Source organism: Chiloscyllium plagiosum, chromosome 38 (genome assembly GCF_004010195.1).
Source record: "Chiloscyllium plagiosum isolate BGI_BamShark_2017 chromosome 38, ASM401019v2, whole genome shotgun sequence".
Taxonomy (NCBI): Eukaryota; Metazoa; Chordata; class Chondrichthyes; order Orectolobiformes; family Hemiscylliidae; genus Chiloscyllium; species Chiloscyllium plagiosum.
Window position 1 is genome coordinate 6,306,592 of NC_057747.1, and position 19,018 is coordinate 6,325,609.

The following is a 19,018-nucleotide window of genomic DNA, read 5'->3' on the forward strand; positions in this document are numbered from 1 at the left end:
AATTAGGGCCAGACCGTTCAGGAGGGGTGTTAGGAAGTAACCCTACACACAAAGAGTGATGGAGGTTTTGAATACTTTTCCACAAATGGCAGCAGATGCTGGGTAAGTTGTTAAATCTGAGATAGGGGGATCCAAGATGGTGGCGACCCAGTAAGACTGAGTCTATAGTGCTCCTCCCAAGACTTGGGCACAGTGGGTCACATACATTTCTGTTAAGCAAAGGTATTAAGCTATATGGGCCAAAGGCAGGTATGTGGAGTTAAGTGACAGATTAGCCATAATTTCGTGGAATGGTAGGACAAGCTTGAGGGGCTGAATTCTCTCCTGTATTCCAATGAGTCATGTGTAAGGCAGACTGGGTAAAACCAGCAGATTTCCTTCCCTGGCAGGCATCAAAGAACCCAAGGGGTTTATATGACAATTAATGATCGTTTCAAGGTCACCATTACTTAGACTAGCTCTCTACTCCAGATATATCAATTGAATTTTAGATTCCACCAGTTGCTGTGATAGAGTTTGAACCAATGGTCCGAATCATTAGCTTGAGTTTCTGGATTGCTAGCCCTCGTGACGATGCCACTGTTTCATTACCAGTCAAATGCCCAAGGTTTGGAGGGTCAGGTGATGTTCTTGATACTGTAGAAGGAATTCAGGCTGCCTGAAAAAACAGATTAAAATTGTTGACGGTATTATATAAGCACATCATGCTATGCCTTCCCTTGCTCAACAGATTTTTTTAAAAAGCTATACCTTGACATAACCTAATCTCCAATGCGTCTCTTTTCCAAATCTGTTTGACTTTAGCTCATCAACCAGCAATGTCACATGATCTTGCTCACACTTGCTGCCTTGAGGCAAGATGAAATTCCAGTAAGATGCTTCTTAAATAAAACTCATGGTTCCTTAGACTCTGTAAGTTGTACTTAGCAGCACAATGAGTCCATGAATGTATGAGTCTCGAGTTTACAAATGGAAAGACCATATTGAAAATCTTAGGAAGGTCATTGAATCCCTACAGTGTGGAAACAGGCCATTCAGCCCAACAAGTCCACACCAACCCTCGAAAGAGCATAATACACACTTTTACCCACCCCCACCCTATAACACTGAATTTCACATGGCCAATCCACCTAACCTGTACATCTTTGGAATATGGGAGGAAACAGGAGCACCCAGAGGAAACCGAGGCAGGCACAGGGTGATTGTACAAACTCCACACAGACAGTCACCTGCGGGTGGAACCGAACTTGGGTTCCTGGCGCTGTGAGGCAGAAGTGCCAACCACTGAGCCACCATGCCAACCCAGATGCAACTTCTCGTCCATCTCTGAAAGGACCATTGCCGTCCTCGAAAAATCAAGGAATTGCTAAATTCAATCCCCAAAACAGATTCAAATTTCTCGAAGCATCTGATCTAATCGTGGCAGAGCTGACCTATTCAGCCATTGTCATACAGCAGCCCTGCTAAAAATGTTTGAAAGAAGCAATACATCTTTAAAAAGATCTTTGAAATTAAGAGTCAAATAGAGACAAACAAGCCACTAAAGGCCATCTTGTACCCGGCAAGCTGTACAAACGCACCAACTGGGTAGAGGGAAGGACGTGGGAAAGATTTCTCTTAAAAGCTCGGAAAGATAACATTGGCAGGATTTCAGAGGGAGCAGCTGCTGGATGGGCAAGCAGGCAAGGTGTTGACATTTCCTTTCACTTCACAGCTCAGATTGTGAATTTACAGAAGGTAGGAAGCTGAATTATCTGCAAAGATATAGTCACAGACAGGTTTCTGATTTGGAGCAGTTAGTGGAAAATGAAAGTGGGAGGGAATGGATTAACATCAACAGAGGAACAGTCATTAATGCAAGGTGCTTGAATAGACCTTCATTTAGCTCCATTGGGTATGAAATCCATGATAAAACGCATTAATACTTTTGTATCTGGCTGGAAGAAAATGGACTTAAAACATCAGAAAGCAGAGAAGTCAATACTGGATTTTAATCCATTTTGGGAAGATTGGACTCCCTGTTGAGTGGACAGTGCAGCCACAGAGCAGTGCAGTAACAGATTTAGTGTGGGGAGAATGGCCAGCAGTTTGTGCACAGTAAAAAGAAATGAGAGAAAGGAGCAGATAATCTGTTTCTGGCAGTTTGAGGTGGAGGGCACATATTGACTAGTCCATTAGAAGATCTAAACATTCTTCTTCCAGCCATGTGAACGAATATTTTGCATCAACCCAAGAAATCAGACAAAAAAAGTAGGTTCTTTGATAATATAGCACTTCTTCAGTACTGCACTGATGTATCAGCCTGGATTCAAGTCCTCCACGACTCTCAGACTCAGGTGGTGGGTGGGTGGGGAAGCTTTTACTAGGCACCACATCAAGCCAATTCCAATAGGGCACTGCCAACAAGGGCAATGTCTTTGCTGAGGAGAAAGTGAGGACTGCAGATCCTGGAGATCAGAATCAAAAGTGAGTTGCTGGAAAAGCACAGTCGGTCAAGCAGCATCCGAGGAGCAGGGGAGTCGATGTTTCGAGCATAAGCTCCATCAGGAATGACTCACCATCTGAGTCTGAGAGTTGTGGAGGACTTGAGCATATAATCCAGGCTGATACATCAGTCCATTCCTGATGAAGAGCTTATGTTCGCAATGTTGACTCTCCGGCTTCTTGGATGCTGCCTGACCAACTGTGCTTTTCCAGCATCACAGTTTTTGAAAATGTCTTTGCTGAGTCAGTCTCTTCGGCATCAACAGTTGGATCTGGAGAAACATGGAGGTAGATTGGCTCAGAGAAGGTGTAGAATAAGATGTAGGGGAATAAGATAACAAACAGAAATTGAAATTCCGCTGCAATGAGAAAGTGCACCACGTTCTCATGATTACTCCAGTACCACATGATTAAATCAAGTTATCATGAGAATCAGGCAACCTTGCCTGGATCTCAGACTTTTTAGATATCCACATTTGAACATAGCAAATCGTGTGTGGTACTCCATGGTACACACTGTGCCTGTTTAAGGTAGAGGTAGTGGAAAGTTACAATTTAGGTTTGAACAATAAAATGGATATTTTGAGAATATTAACAAGCATCAGGACTAAAATCATTTTGGTCCACCCACTACTACAAAGTCACAGATATAGAGTAATCATTAGTATCTCATTTTCAAAAAAAGATCGGGATAAAATAAGCCACACAAGTCAGTCTGAGGGACACTTTGCCTGATTGAGATAAAGACTGATTGAGAGCTGAAAGACTGAATGGAGTTTGGTTTAAAATGGAAATCCAGTGTGGAGAGGGAAAGGGTACTTTCGATTAGACTTACTGCAAGAAGCAAAGTGTGCTGAGTGGGGAATTCAGGGAGAAATTGTCTTCTTAGTTTCCTCTTTTACAGGAAGTTCATTGGTTTGGAACTAAACTGTTGTTAGGGAGCATCTTCAAATTGCTCGATGTCCACGTGTGTAAGAAACGCTACCAGCTGCAGCAACCTGGACTCTGGGTTTTGGAGCCAAGCAGTGGCTAGAGTCATTGCGGTGCATCCACGATTGGGATGATGTTAACAGAGGGGCACCTCATCACAGCTTGAGTGCCTGGAGGCCAACAGGGAATTGGTGAAAAAGAAAAAGAGGCAGACAGCGCAGGAGCCCATGGGATCCTACTCACAAAGCAGTTACCCATTCTGGAAGCTGATAAAGTTACTGGTTCCTCAAGGGAGTGTGATCAAGAATCACATTTGGGCACCTCAAGTGACTCAGCTGTACGGAGGGTAGGGAAGAAAGGAAGAACAATAATAAAAGGTGATTTCTTAGTTAGAGGTGTGCAGGCAGGTATTTCTGTATCTGGAGGCGTGACTCCAAGATGGTAAATTACCTCCGTCCAGCAGGTCACAGGGCATTCTTCTGGAACACGGTGAACAGCAAGAGGTTGTGGTCCAGATCAGTACTGGTGACTTACTTAGGAATGGGGATGTGGTCCTGCAATCTGAATTTAGGGAGCTAAGTAGAAAGCCACCAAGCAGGACCTAAATGTAGTAATCTTCGAATAACTTCCAATACCATATGCAAGTGAGTACAGAAATAGTAGGATATGGTAGACAAATGTGTGGCTGGAAAGATGATGCGGAAGGGTGAGCCTTAGATTCCTGGGATACAGGGACTGGCACTGGGGGAGTTGGCATCTGTACCAGCCGGAGAGGCTGCACCTGAACAAACTGAGCCCCTTGGCAGTTGTTTTGCTAATGCTGTTGGAAGGGCAGCGGTGTGGGAGAGAATACTAGAGAAGGATATCAGTGTTCACAGATATTTGGAGAGACAGATAGCATTCGCATAGAGAGTGGTAAGTTAATTGGTGGAGTCTGGGTGAGAGAGAAAGTAAGTCTAAGTCATGGGAATATGTTGTTGTGGTGATTACAGAGATTTGACTCCAAGAAAATCAGGACAAGATATTAAATATTCCTGGGTGTTCAGGAAGGAAAAGGGGAAGGTTAGAGATAATGATTCAGGAAAGCCTTACAGCATGGGAAGTAAAGGATGCTACAGAAGGTTCAAGGACAAAATCAATTCAGCAAAAGCCAAAGACCAAAAACTACATTGCTCGGTGTAGTGTATAAACCACCACCCAGTGGGAAGGATGTAGAAGAACAAATCTGCAGGGAATTTACAGAGAGATGCCAATATTAGAGAACAGTTATAATGGGAAACTCTAATTACCCTAATATACGCTGGGAGGCTGGTAATCTGAGGGGCAGTGAAGGGCAAGTGTTCCTAGATTATAGCCAAAACAACTTCCTAGTGGTGTGTCCAGTCTAACAAGAAAGGATGCTCTGTTGGACCTCGTTCTTGGAAACAAGGTGGGCCAAGTGGATTGTGGAGGAACATTTTAGGAGACAGTGATCATTATATCAGGGTCTAGGAACATGGTGGAAAATGGCATTGGTCAAACCAGTGTACGAAAAATCAATAGGCAGAGAGCTGACCTCAGTGGGACAAGAATGGAGCTGAAGAGTGTGGTACTGGAAAAGTACAGCCGGTCAGGCAGCATCCAAAGAGCAGGAGAATCGACATTTTGAGCATAAGCCCTTCATCAGGAATAAATCAGGAAAGAAAGAGGCTGGGCAGATTGACTGGAGCAAAGGATTGGTGGGGGAGGGGGGAGGAGGTATCTGCAACTGAACAATGGGCTGCCCTCAGGAAGAAGATAGCTTGAAGACAATCAGAATATATTCCCTCAAAACAGAAAGGTTTTCTGGATGACAAATAAGAAATAATGTACTTAGCACCAGGGGGTCATGCAGAAAATACAACTAAGAACCAAATGGGATACAGAAGATTCAGATGGAAGGTGAAAAATCATATTAGAGAAGCAAACAGCAATTATGAGAAAAGCCTAGCAGCCAACGTGAAGGGAATTCCAAAGTCTTCCATCGACAGACCAAATGCAAGAGGGAGTTGGGTCCTGAAGACTGAAGAATTGCCAACCTTCCAACCTTGTTCAGGAAAGGTCATACAGCCCAGCAATTACAGACCAACAAGTCTAAAATCAGTGTGGGGAAGTTTCTAGAAACAACTATTTACCATAGAATTAGTAGTCCCATGGAAATTTATTGCATGTCTCCAATAAATATAAGGGCTTTAAGCCTTCACATCGAGCTGTATAATCCTTGTGGTGATTGTACGCAGAGCTTGATTCTTGGCTCATTGCAGGCAGGCCAAGACAAATTTTACACAAAATAGAAACAGGAAGTACTGGAAAAACTCAGCCAGTCTGGTGGCATCGGTGTAGAGAGGAACAGAGTTAACACTTTTAATCTAATGGCTGTAATTTGGAACTGGGAAATGATGTTTTTATGCTGTTTAGAAAGGAGGTGAAAGAGCAAGTGGAACAGATGGTGAGACTGCTTAGAGTAAAAGACAAAGAGAGCATTGATGGTGGTAGAGGAGCAAAAGAGATGCTCTATTTAATAATTTGATCTCTCTCAGATGCTGCCACACCTGCTGAATTTCTCCAGAACTTTCACTTTTTAAAAATTTCTGGTCATCAGCATCCGCGCAATGTTGCTTTATTTGACAATACCATGTTATATTTTAATGGGTCACTTACAATTGCCTTGCTTGCTGGGCATTAGGAGATAAGACTGTAGTGGCACGTGGATTAAAACAAAGAAGGGGTGATGCTACTCCTTGTTGAACATTACAACATTACCATTATAATATCATACCTGTTGTACTTTTTATATCATTGTCCTGCAGCGCTCTGATATAATGCCTGGAAAAACTGGGCTTAAGATCATTATTTAACTAAAACTGGGGGTCTTTATCTGTGTAGAATGAAGGAGTGAATTACAACAATACTATCTGCTAATCGAGGACATTGATTTGATTTGAGGGACTGTTCCATAAACGTTGACGACCTCCAACAACTTAATCCCTCAAATATCTGAATATGTGAGCAGTGTTGAATATTTCTGATGCGTATTTGGAAATGACAGGTACCATATTCTGCTCAGATGTGAGTTCTTCATTTTACTGTAGTTGAAACTTGTGGCAAAATCTGAAAACATCCGGTGTGCAGTGAACCAAACATTATTTAGGATCAAAACCAAAAGAACTGCAGATAATATAAATCAAAAACAAAAACAGAAGATGCTGGAAAAGCTCAGTCGGTCTGGCAGAACTGTTCTGAGGAAGGTCACCGGAACCAAAATGTTAACTCTGATTTCTCCTCACAGAGCTGAAAATGTGCTGCTGGAAAAGCGCATTAGGTCAGGCAGCATCCAAGGAGCAGGAGAGTCGACACTTCGGGCATGAGCCCTTCTTCAGGAATCCTGAAGAAGGGCTCATGCCCAAAACGTCGATTCTCCTGCTCCTTGGATGCTGCCTGACCTCCTGCGCTTTTCCGGCAACACATTTTCAGCTCTGATCCCCAGCATCTGCAGTCCTCAATTTCTCCTCACAGATGCTGCCAGACTTGCTGAGCATTTCCAGCAATTTCTGTTTCTGTTATTATTTAGGATCAAGACCAGTTGTTGACAGAGAAAACCAAGACACCTTCCTTTGAGGATAGAGTTTATTAACTACTCAGTCTTATTTTCTTTTTGTTAACCCCACCATTAAATTAACCAAATTAAAACAACTAAACAACTAACAATTAACAAGCACTGACCATTAGGGCTGGTGCCACAATAATAAACTTCACCTGATGAAGGAGCAGTGCTCCGAAAGCTTGTGATTTCAAATAAACCTGTTGGGTCTATAACCTGGTGTTGTGTAATTTCCAACAATAATAAAAGGGAACGGAGGGGAGGAAAGGTTAGAAGGGTATGGGGGAGGGGGAGATAAAGTATGCCAGCCCCTATGGTGTCCACCTCTTTCTCTAAATGTGACAAAGATGTTGGAGGGCAAGGCACGTTCCCTCCACAAGGGCTCCCAGGCACAAACGTAGCCACAGAAGAGGAGAAGGCAGTGGTGAACTAGTACCTCCCTTGACAGCCTGTTGCCTGGACCTGGCCCAGGAGGAGGGCCTCTAACTGGCCTGTCCCACTCCATATTGGTCACCCAAACATCAGGAACATGGAGCTGGAGTGCAACCAAAAGAACATACATAGGACTTTTAAATAACTAAAAATGAGTTGCAATTGTTTACAATCAACATTCAAACGGTCGACGGACTCCATAGCAATGCAAAGATAGAATGTAGAATCCCTACAGTGTGGAAGTAGGCCATTCAGCCCACCAGGTCCATACAAACCTCTGAAGAACATCCCACCCAGACCCTAGTCCTACCTTATCCCTGTAACTCTGCATCCCGCATGGCTAATCCACCTAGCCTGCACATCCCTAGACACTACAGGGCAATTTAGCATGGCCAATGCAGCCCGGTTCTTGATGCTGTGAGGCAGCAGTGTTAACTGCTGAGCCACCATGCCTCCCTACTATTCAAAATTACTTTTTTTTTTTACTTAACCTATTTTTCTCATGCACCTGCTCAAAGATATTATCTGGAGTATGTGGGCCTTTTGGTCCAGGGGTAGGGATGCTACCGCTGCAACACAAGAGGGCCCCACCACTCAGTCTTATAGCTCCTGTCACATACCAGTCCCACCTGTTCTCCCTTTACATCTACCCATTCAATCCATTAATCATTTATCCCCAATCACTAACTACTTGCTATACAAAGATCACAAGGATATCTTGTGGTGCTGTGGTACTGTCTCTACCTCTGAGTCAGGAGGTCCAGCTTCAAATCCCACTTGCTCCAGCAGTGTGTAATAATATCACTGAACAGGTTGATTAGAATATATCTATAATGATCATAGATCATAGTAGGTGAGGATTATAGATCACATAATGGGATCAGCCACCTTAAAGTCACATGACAGGAATCCTCTCTTCCCTACTTAGCGACACTAAGATTCCCCAAATATCCACATCCCAGATACATACACATATTGTGGATGCAAGAGCAGGTCAGAGTTTAGGAACTCTGTAGCACTTGTAACTCACCTCCCAACTCCTCAAAGCCTGTCTGTCGTCTACAAGACAAAAATCAGTTGTGTTTTGGAATATTCCCCACTTGCCTGGGTGGGTGCAGCTTCAAAAACACTCAAGAAGCTTGACACCATCCAGGGTAAAGCAGTCCATCCATCATCTTCAACGTTCACTTCCTTCCCTACTCCTGCTCAGTAACAGCTCAGTGTACCCTCTACTGGATGCATTGCAGCAGCTCACCAAGCCTCCTTCAGCAGCACCCTTCCAAATAACCTCAAGCATCCAGAAGGACAGCAGATACATGGGAACACCACCCCCTTCAAGTTCCTCTCCAAGCAACTCACCACCCTGACTAGAAATATGTTGCTATTCCTTCAGTTTTCCTTGGTCAAAATCCTGGAATTCCCTCCCTAAGGGCATTGTGGGTCTACCTACAGCATAAGGACTGCATTGGTTCAACAAGTTAAAAACTACACAATACCAGGTTATAGTCCAACAGACTTATTTGGAAGCACCAGCTTTTGGAGCACTGCTCCTTCATCAGATGGTTGTGGAGTATAAGATCATAAGACACAGAAATTATAGCAAAAGATTACAGTGTCATACAGCGACATATTGAACCAACCTCCGGAAGGCTGCTCCCCTGGGCTTGACATATACACTCAAAGCATCAGGAAATGTGTGAATGCCAGATTTATCAGCCGTACCTACAAGGTAGAGCAAAACATCACTCGATCACAACATAAAGCCATCCATGCTTTCAAAACAAATCACAGCATTGTTATCAAACCAGCAGATAAAAAAGGAGCCATCATCATTCAGAATAGAACAGATTACTGCAAGGAAGTGCCCGACAACTGAACAACCAGGAACACTACAGGCAACTAGCAGCCGATCCGACCAAGGAGCACACCCATGAACTAAACACATTGATCAGGACTTTAGATCCAGTGCTTCAGAGTTCCCTACTCACCCTCATCCCACTTATTCTCACGTAGGGGTCTTCTACTGCCTTCCGAAGATACACAAAACCAACACACTAGGACATCCCATCATATCAGACAATGGGACCCTGTGTGAGAACCTCTCTGGCTATGTCGAAGGCACCCATTGTACAGGGGACACCCCAGTTTCTGTTGCGACACTACAAATTTCTTACAGAAACTCAGCACCCACTGACCAGTCGAACCGGGAACATTCCTCATCACAATGGATGTTTCAGCACTCGACACCAACATCCCCCACGATGACAGCATCACTGCAATGGCCTCAGTACTCAAAACCAACAACTGCCAATCTCCAAACACTGTCCTACAACTCATTTGCTTCATCGTTAACAGCAACGTTTTCGCCTTTGATAACCAGTTCTTCATCTAGACACACAGAACAGCCATGGGGACCAAATTTGCACCCCAATATGCCAACATTTTCATACACAAGTTTGAACAAGACTTCTTCTCTACACAGGACCTCCAACCAACACTATACAGCAGGTATATTGACAACATTTTCTTCCTCTGGACCCATGGCGAGGAGTCACTGAAACAACTACACAGTGATATCCAGAAGTGCCATCCCAGCATCAGACTTACCATCGACTACTATTTAGAATCTGTCTCATTCTTGGACACACGCATCTCCATGAAGGACGGGCACCTCAGTACCTCACCCTACTGCAAACCCATGGATAACCTCATGATGCTACACTTCTCTAGATTCCACCCTAATTATATTAAAACAGTCATGCCCTACGGACAGGCCCTACACATACACAGGATCTGTTCAGATGAGGAGGAACGTCATGGATACCTGAAGGTATGCAAGGCCCTCATAAGAACAGGGTACGATGCTCAGCACATCAATTGCCACAGCAAGAAACTGTAATGACATCCTCAGGAGACAGACACGAGCTACAACCGTTAGGGTCCCCTTTGTTGTCCAGTACTTCCCAGGAGCCGAAAAATGATGCCATGTTCATCGCAGCCGGCAGCACATTATTGATGAGGATGAGCACCTCGCCAAGACCTTCTCTATGCCTCTTGCTTTTAAACAATGCCAAACCTTAAACAGACCATTGTTCATAGCAAACTGCCCAGCATTCAGGACAACATCTACCACAACACCATACAAGCCTGTCATGGCAACCACTGCAAGACGTGTCAGAGTGTCGACACAGATACCACCACTACACATGGGGACATCACCCACCATGTACACGGCAGGTACTCATGTGACTCTGGCAACCTTGTCTATCTCATATGCTGCATAATTTGGAGATGCCGGTGTTGGACTGGGGTGTACCAAAGTTAAAAATCACACAACACCAGGTTATAGTCCAACAAGTTTATTGGGAAGCACTTCCAATTAAACTTGTTGGAGTATAATCTGATTTGGCGATGCCCATGTTGGACTGGGGTGTACGTTGTGTGATTTTCAACTTCATATGCTGCAGTCAAGGATGCCTGAGGTATGGTACATTAGCGAGACCAAGCAGACACTATGACAAGAGATGAATGGACACCGCACAGCAATCACCAGACAGGGTGTTCCCTTCCAGTCATTCAGTGGTCAGGGATATTCAGCCTCAGATCTTCGGGTGACCGTCCTCCAAGGTGGACTTTGGGATAGGCAACAACACAAAGTGGCCAAGCAGTTTCTAATAGGCAAGGTGGGTACACTTGAGTATGACCTCAACCGTGATCTTGGGTTCATGTCATACACTTTACCAAGCTTTCACACACGCAAACACACACTCTCTCACGTGCACTCACACTCCCATGCACACACTCACATGCACACACTCACTCTCACTCTCTCTCTCTCTCGCTTTCTCTCATGCACATCCACATATACGTCTATGGGTGAATTTGTATTTGCAGAATTATATTTGCAAATGCAGTTTATTTGGCTCAAAAAATGTACAATCTGCAGGCAGTCAATACATACAATATTTTGTAAATTCCACTTTGGAAGGCTGACTCAAAATTGGGTTACAGACACCTTTAATGCATTGTCGGAGCTGAGGTGTCACCTTTTGTTGTAAAACCTCAAGTTATCTTGAGAAGGTAACTTAAAAGACGTTCAGGGATTTACATATTAATTGAACTGAAACCTGCAACCCATTCTGAAAGACGACTTAACAAAGAACAAAAATAAAGAAAATTTATAGCCCAGGAACAGGCCATTCGGCCCTCCAAGCCTGTGCCGATCCAAACCCACTGTCTAAACCTATTGCCCAATTCCTAAGGATGTGTAGTCCTCTGCTCCCCACCTACTCACGTATCTGCCCAGATACACCTTAAATGAATCTACTGTGCCTGCCTCTACTACCTCTGCTGGCAACGCGTTCCAGGCACCTTCCACCCTCTGTGTAAATATGGGTTAGTTCAATATATCACTGTATGACACAGTAATCTTTTGCTATAAATTCTGTGTCTTATGATCTTATGCTTCAGAACTACTTGATGAAGGAGCAGCACTCCAAAAGCTAGTGCTTCCAAATAAATCTGTTGCACTATAACCTGATGTTGTGTGATTTTTAACTTTGTCCACTCCAGTCCAACATTGGCTCCTCCACATCACGACAGCTAGGGATGGACAGTAACTGTGGCCCAGCCACATCTTGTGAAAAAAAGCTCCTAACAAAAGTGAAGTTGTTTTTGTATAGCACCGCTCAATACCTTGTGATGCCCACTTTACAACTGATGAAGTGAAGTCTACACACTGTAGATGAATGAGATCCATTAAGCCCACACAGACTGGAGACCTTCCGCGTTCCACACAGAGAGAGTGTGAGGAACAGCGAGTGCATTTCACCAAGTCGGAAGGATGGTGTGAAACTTGAAAGGATTCCGAAAGATTTACAAGGAGGTTTGTAGAAGTTTATAAAATCACAATGGGCATAGATAGGGTAAATAGACAAGGTCTTTTCCCTGGGGTGCAGGAGTTCAGAACTAGAAGTCATTGGTTTAGGGAGAGAGGGGAAATGTTTAAAAGGAACCTAAGGGGCAGCTTTTTTCATGCAGGGGGTGGTGCGTGTTTGCAATGAGCTGACAGAGGAAGTGGTGGAGGCTGGTACAATTACAACATTTAAAAGGGATCTGGATGGGTACATGAATAGGTAGGGTGTAGAGGGATATGGGCCAAGTGCAGGCAAATGGGACTAGATTAGTTTAGGATATCTGGTCAGCATGAATGAGTTGGACTGAAGGGTCTGTTTCCATACTGTACATTTCTATGACTCGAAGTGCCTGGTACCATATGTATACATGACCCGTGTTTATGATTCATATACATTTATTGACCCACATTTATGATTCACACACACATATATAACTCAGATTTATGATACACATACATACATGTGACCCACATTTTATGATTCACATAAGAACATGTCATTCACATTTATGAATCACACACGCATGTCTAACTCATATTTATGATTCACATACATATATGTGACCCACATTTGTGATTCACATATGTAAACATGATTCACACATGCATATGTAAGTCACATTTAAGGTTCACATACGTATATGTGATTCATATTGTGTGACCTTTCTTCAAGCCCAGGTAATGAATCTCTCTCATTTGAAAGTAACGTCATTTATGTATTACCATATTCTGTTTCCTATCTGCAAGCTGTCTCTCAAGATGACCTTGCAAATGTAGCAATCTAATCTTGGGTGGAAGGAGAGATGATTTTTACTGGATGCGAGCTGCTCTTTCCAGCACATGGGACTATGCATTGTAATGACGTCAAAACACTATCTCCTCTTTGTTAGTGCAAGATTCATGAATGCTCCATTCAGGTACAAAAAGCACTGATTTCAGACCGTGCATGAGTGCTGAAGTCAGGTCTGACTGTAGAGTGGAAAATTAATAAGTAATAAGCACATATTTTTAATTATTAATGTGGATTTGGCAGCTGTGATAATATTAAAGTATCCTGCATTTCTTTTGCATTAGCACTGTCAAATTGCTTCTGTCTTAAAAGCTTTGGATGAAATTGAGGGGCTAATGCATTTTGACATCTGACACTGACTGCGGAGTGAGCAGATGGCAATGATTAAATACACACTGTAACAGGTTTTACACAAAACAACAACAAACACAATCTTACTGGGACTCCCACACAATGCATGATAATGGCCATGTGTCCATACTGTATTGGTGATGTAGGATAATAGACGTGGTAAGTGTGTCAAACACAAGACCATATATTGGATGTGTACATGCAAACTCACACATACAGATTACAGACAAGAACACAGCAAGACCATCCTGCTCTCAAAACCATTCCACAATTGATTGAGATTTTCTCTAATCTGTAAACTGATGCCATTCCCATTTTTGGCTTTTTATGCCCTCACTGGTATTGATTTCAGATTTCAAATGATTAATTAAGCGAAGTGATGCTTTCTAAGTTTCACATCTCTACAACTGCGTGTGTGAAGAAATGCTTTCTAATGTATTTGCTGAATGACCTGGCTTTGATTTTAAGGATATGTCCCCAGTCTGAGATCCCCTTACAGCGGAAATATTTACTTAGCTAATTCCTTTGAAAATCCTTTAGGCTCAATTGGATTGTCATTAAACTTCCCATGTTCCAAGGAGTCCGAGGCTTCTCATGTAATTGGCAACTCTTGGGTTCAGGCCCTTTAATTCAGGCACTTGAGTTATGGAAGAGGGGGTCCTTTCCCCAGGGTTACAGGCCCCAGGCAGAAACCCTGGCCCATGAGAGCTCCTGGCCAAATGGAGGCTGACTGTGGAGAAGCAGTGGCTGTGTGGCTGACTGTGTACTCACCTTAGGTTCTGAATCACTGAGAGGCATAGGTCACAAGTGAGTGATAACAGGGTGAGGATCATTCAAGAGGGTGGGTCAGCAGTATGGGTGAAGGGTTGGCTCTAAATGGACCTCGCCATCTCTAACAGCCTCCCTCATCCCCACCCCCAATAACTTTCCCAATGGCTCCTGTGATGAACCACTGAGAACTCCTCTACCCACCGCTCCCTGCCTCATCCTCCCACCTATGACAAGTACCACGTTTGCCCATTTAGGGCTTAGTTGGCTGAAGGGCAGGAGTGTCATCCACACACCTTACCAACCACAGATCAACTGGGGGAAAAGCAAGATTTAATGCCCTGGCTCCAACTGCGCTTTGGGGGACAGGATTAAATCCCAGTCATTCAGATGAGTCTGAACTGCCATCCCTCCAGGATCAGGAATCAGAAATGTCACAGAACCTCAGATATCTTCAAACCTAGGGGGACGTTGGATAGATATAGGACAAAGTGTTCCCCTTATATTCTGGGCCTCTTCATTGTATGGCAAACATTCCAGTCTTAACATGGACGTGGCACATGGGCTCCAACACGTAACACACACAAAATTCCCCAAATGGTACTTTTCTTCCTGAACATTTTTCAAAAGGCTCTGTTGACCTGGAGTCATTTTCTCGGTTGCGGACTCCATTGCCCTCGGCAGCAGTTGGGAAGTTGTTGGCAAATATCGCATGCTTTTTCTTCCCTTGCTGGGTGAATGGATGATGTGTATTCTCATTAATCAAGAGTGCTTTGGAAAACAGAAATTGATCTCATAAATATAATCCTCTCCAATTCTACAAACACAACCTGACATTTCTCCTGGCTTTAAACTCTGCTTAATGACTTTGCTTTAGACTATTCCCCGATTCTCCGAGCTCTGTGTTTACTTGGTGCCTGAAAATATACCAAGAAAAATACAGGGGGTCAGTTGGGACCTTGACTGCATGATAACCCATGCACAAGATGATTAAACTCTGAGCCTTTAGGGCTGGTCTCTTTACCAGCGGGAATGCAAAGCCTGTGGCCAGACGAATACATCCTATTTTAATGTTTTCACACTGTTTCCAGATCGGGATCATCGCCATCTTAAAATTTCTTTTCTCAAACGAAAATAAATTCATCCAAATCTTCTAGCTTTACAAATAGACTTAGCTTCCTGATTGTCAATGCTCACCATTACTCATTAAATCCATCTTTCATTCCAATTTGATTCATTCAGCTGGATATCACTAAACACAATTGATACTCCTCAAACCTGTCATTGGGCATTCTAAATATTATTAATTTTGTGGCGTACAGAAGATATTAAGCTCTGGTTAGATTCATTGGATGAGGTGAGGTGAGAGTAACAACCCTTGACATCAAGGCTACATTTGACCATGTTTGGCATCAGGGAGCCTGACCCAAACTCGTGTCAACAGGAAGGAGGGAAAAGCTCTTCACCTGTTGGAGCCATACCTTTCACAGAGGAAGATGGTTGTGGTTTTTGGAGTTCAGTCATCCCAGCTCCAGGATATCTCTGCAGGAGTTACTCAGGGTAGTGTCCTAAGCTTAACCATCTGCAACTGCTTCATCAATGACCTTCCCTCCATCCCAAGGTCAGAACTGGGGATGTTTACAGATGATTTGCACAATGTTTGGAGTGATTGTAATGAAGTAATTGTAGGGGAGGCAATGGTCGTGTGGTATTAGAACAAAGAACAAAGAAAATGTGTTGTCGCTCAACTATTAATCCAGAAACCCAGAATAATGTTCTGGGGACCTGGGTTCGAATCTCACCATGAAACCATTCTCAATTGTTGGAAAAACCCATCTGGTTCACTAAGGTCCTTTCGGGAAGGAAATCTGCCAACCTTACCTGGTCTGGCCTACGTGTGACTCCAGAGCCACAGCAATGTGGTTGACTCTAACCTGCCCTCTGAAATGGCCCAGCAAACCACTCAGTTATATCAATCATTAGAAAGTCACAACAAAAAATTGAAACCAGACAGACCACCTGGCTTCAACCTTGGAACTGGAAAAGACAATGGCAAAAATACAAACAGCCCTGTCGGCCATGCAAAGACCTCCTCACCAACATCTGGGGGCTTGTGCCAAAGTTTGGAGAGCTGTCTCACAGACTAGTCAAGCAACAGCCTGACCTAGACATTCTTACGGAAACATACATTCCAGATACCACCCCAGACACCACATTATCATCCCTGGAAAGGTCCTGTTCCACTGACAAGACAGACCCAGCAGAGGTGGCAGCACAGTGGGATACAGTCAGGAGGGAGTTGCCCGAGGAGTCCTTGACATTGACTCCTACCCCATGAAGTCTCATGGCTTCAGGTTAACATAGGCAAGGAAACCGTCCTCCTTCGGCTGATGAATCAGTGCTCTACTGTGTTGAACAACACTTGGAGGAAGCACTGACGGTGGCAAGGGTGCAAGATGTAGTCTGGGTGAGGGATTTCAATGTCCACCACCAAGAGTGGCTCAGCAGCAGCTTTACTGATTGAGCTGGTTGGTTCCTAAAGGATATAACTGCTAGCTTGGGTCTGCGGCAGGTGGTGAAGGAAGCAACAAGAGGAAAATACATACTTGACCTCATCCTTAGTAATGAGCTGGCTGCAGAAGCATCTGTCTATAACAGTTTGGATAAAAGTGACCACTGAACTGTCCTTGTGGAGACAAAGTCCCACCTTCACATTGAGAATAACCTCGATCGTGTTGTGTGGCACTATCAATGTGCTAAATGGGACAGACTTTGAACCGATCTAGCAGCTCAAGACTGAGGCGTTCTTGGCCATCAACAATAGCAGAACTATTCTCCAGCACAATCTGTGACCTCATGGCCTGGCATATCCCCCACTCAACCATACAATCAAGCCAGGGGATCAACCCTGGTCCAATGGAGAGCACAGGAGGGCATGCCAGGCATACCTAAGAATGAGGTGTCAACCTGGTGAAGCTACCAAACAGGACTACTTGCATGCCAAACGAAATAAACAGCAAGTGATAGACAGAGCTAAGTGACCCCAAAACCAGTGGAGCAAACCTAAGGTCTGCATTCCTTCCACATCCAGTCGTAACTGGTGGTGGAAAATTAAACAACTCAGTGAAAGAGGAGGCTCCACAAATATCCCTGTCCTCAATGATGGAGGAGCCCAGCACAACAGTGCAAAAGATAAGGCTGATGCATTCGCAACAATCTTCAGTTAGAAGTGGCGAGTGGATGATCCATTTTGGGCTCCTCCAGTGGTCCCCAGCATCACAGATACCAGTCTCCAGCCAATTCGATTCACTCCATGTGATATCAAGAAACGGCTGGAGGCACTGCATACTGCAAAGGTAATGGGCCCTGATAACATTCCAGCAATAGTGTGATCCAGAACTTGCTGCTCCCCTCACCAAGCTCTTCCATAACAGTTATTACAACACTGACATCTACCCGACAATGTGGAAAAGTGCCCAGATACATCCTGCACATAAAAAGCAGGACAAATCCAAACCAGCCATTACCACCCAATCAGTCTACTCTCCATCATCAGTAAAGCAATGGAAGGGGTCATCAACAGCGCTATCGAGCAGCACCTGCTCAGCAACAACCTGCTCAGTGATGCCCAGTTTGGGTTTCGCCAGGGTCACTCAGCTCCTGATCTCATTACAGCCTTGATTCAAACATGGATAAAAGAGCTGAATTCCAAAGATGAGGTGAGAGTGACAGCCCTTGACATCAAGGCCACATTTGACCGTGTATGCATCAAGGAGCCCTGGCAAAACTGGAATCAATGGTATCAGGGGGCAAACACTCTGCTGGTTAGAATCATACCTGGCACAAAGGAAGATGGTTTTAGTAGTGGAGGGTCAGACATCTCAGCTCCAGGACATCTCTGCAGGAGTCCCCCAGGGGAGTGTCCTAGGCCCAACAATCTTCAGCTGCTTCATCAATGACCTTCCCTCTGTCATAAGGTCAGAAGTGGGGATGTTTGCTGATGATTGCACAGTGTTCAGCACCATTCACGACTCCTCAGATACTGAAGCAGTCCGTGCTCAAATCCAACAAGGTCAGGACAATATCCAGGTTTAGGCTGACAAGTGCAAGTAACACTCACGCCACATAAATGCCAGACATTGCCATCACCAATAAGAGACACTCTGACCACCACTCCTTGATATTCAACAGTATTACCATCACTGAATCTCCCACTATCAACATCCCTGGGGTTACCATTGGCCAGAAACTCAACTGGACTCATCACATAAACACAGTAGCTACAAGGGCAGGTCAGAGACTAGGGATACTGCAGTGAGTAACTCAGCTCCTGACATCCCAAAGTCAATCCACCATTGACAAGGCACAAGTCAGGAGTGGGATGGAATACTCCCCACTTACCTGGATGGACGCAGCTCCAACAACACTCAGGAAGCTTGACACCACACAGAACAAAGCAACCCGCTTGATTGGCATCACATTGAGAAACATTTAATCCCTCCACCGCTGGCACTCAGTAGCAGCAGTGTCTACTATCTACAAGGAGCACTGCAGAAATTCACCAGAGATCCTTAGACAGCACCTTCCAAATCCAGGACCACTTCTATCTAGAAGGACAAGGGCAGAAGGTACTTGGGAACATCACCACTTGCAAGTTTCCCTCCAAGCCACCCTGACTTGGAAATATATCACCACTCCTTCACAGTCATTAGGTAAAAATACTTGAATT